The following is a 1,772-nucleotide window of genomic DNA, read 5'->3' as shown; positions in this document are numbered from 1 at the left end:
TTACGAGCTGTAGTATTTTTTTCACCACTTGGAAATTCAAAATGACACAGAATTTTGTCAAAATAAACGAAATCTTTACTCAATAGTATTTCTCAAGTAACATTTTTTATAACTTCTCAAATTCTTCTTCTTATAAATTCTCAAAACACAGTCACATTTTCAAAAATTATAATTATTTAAATGCTTCTCAAAAAATTCGAAGATTGAATTGGATTTACATTTATTTTCACAAAAAATTTAAGATTTTTAACAGTTTTTTTTATATTTTAGACAATTTGTAATTTGTTGATATTTATTTTTACTATAATCAAAAAATGCATGTTTTATGATGGTACCTTCACTCTTGCAAATTGAAAATGCGTGTAATTTTTTATGCGATTAGGCAGGTGGTGTGCTAATTATTCTAACAATTTTTTTTCTTACAGGTAAGGGAGAGTGGAGCTATTCGTCAAGGGTTACCTAAGTGTGTTCACGGCGTCAGGTTTGTTTTAATTAATTGGGTTTCTGGTGAAGGCAGGTGTATCGATTAAATGAGTTATTAACATTCTTTTCTTGTTAGAAAAATTTGTAATCTTTATGATAAAAATTGCAGGAAAATGAGTCAAAAATTTCGATTTTTCTATTAATTATTTCAAGGAATTCCGATTTAATTTAAATATGCGGTTTTTTTGTTTCATGATCCAATTGTATGCAGATTTTCAACACTGACCTACCTTATTTTCACACGTAACAGAATAATCTCATTTTCGTTTTTGTTCAAAGCTATTCATGCACGTGCAATTGATTCAATGGAATGCAATGTAAAACAAAGAGGTAACACCATATTAGCGAAATTTTAGTTTCATTTAAAACAGAACACCTGTGTTAATTAAACAAAGAAAAGGTTACATTTATTTTTATTTTTTATTTTATATCAATAGAAATTACGTTTGATCATTTTTGTATGAAAAAAAAACCATGAAATTATGTCAAAGGATAGGGCAAAACTTTGCTTATTAACGTGCAAAATTCAAATTTCCCATTACAATATTAAAGATTTTTGAAAAAAAATATAAAAAAAAACGGTGTTTTTAGAATTCAACAAAGCAAAAAAGAAGATGGAATACAAATCTACTTTGCAAACCTTCATTTTTAAGATGTTATAAATGTTTCTTGCGACACATATTTTTGTTTTTTTTTTTTATTTCCATTTTTGATATGAAACTTTTGTCGAAATTCAGTGAAAATGAGAAAATTTCGTTTCTACTTCTGGAAATAATATGCAAAGTGAATAAAAGAATTCTGAAAAGTTCCAAAAAACTTCTGAAAGAAGTCGAATTCTGTTTTCATTTGGAAAACCTTCTGAGAATAACAAAATAATTTTTTTGTACGCTTTTGAATTAGAAATAAAGGAAATACAAAACATTCGAAGAAATTTTTAAAATTTGTAGACTAATCTCAAACCTTTCTTTTTAATTTCAAATGTAAACCGGAAAATTTTGGCGAAAATCTTAAATAGAACTCAAAAATTTTCAGAAATTTCATCTGATGAAATTTATAGCCGTGTTCGTAGTGTCTCAAACCAAAATTTTTTTAAATTAATGAATGAAATTTTGTTTTGTTTTTGAGTTATGCAATATTTTTTCAGAATGGCAACTTTTTCAGAAATTTTATTTTATGAAAATTAATTAACCGATTTTTACATGAATTCATTATAAATACCTGGAAATACTGAATAAAACTTCTCAGAATTGCATAAAAATAAATATAAAAAAATTAAAATTGTCTAAAAT

At 25.4% G+C, this 1,772-nt stretch overlaps 1 protein-coding gene across 1 annotated transcript in view; it reads left to right on the top strand.

The window, feature by feature from the left end:
• Positions 1-351: 351 nt before the first annotated feature.
• Positions 352-1,772, top strand: part of LOC123005068 (zinc finger protein jing) — a 49,906-nt gene continuing 48,485 nt past the window's right edge. Inside the window, exon 1 of the mRNA XM_044398677.1 lies at positions 352-481. The gene's annotated coding sequence lies outside the window, so the exon portion shown is untranslated. The remainder of the gene's footprint in view (positions 482-1,772) is intronic.

Source organism: Tribolium madens, unplaced genomic scaffold (assembly GCF_015345945.1).
Source record: "Tribolium madens isolate multiple individuals breed KSU strain unplaced genomic scaffold, Tmad_KSU_1.1 Scaffold_20;HRSCAF=117;Tcas5.2_LG4, whole genome shotgun sequence".
NCBI classification, from domain to species: Eukaryota; Metazoa; Arthropoda; class Insecta; order Coleoptera; family Tenebrionidae; genus Tribolium; species Tribolium madens.
The sequence above is the reverse complement of the archived record's forward strand: the minus strand, read 5'-3'. Positions and strand labels throughout refer to the sequence as shown.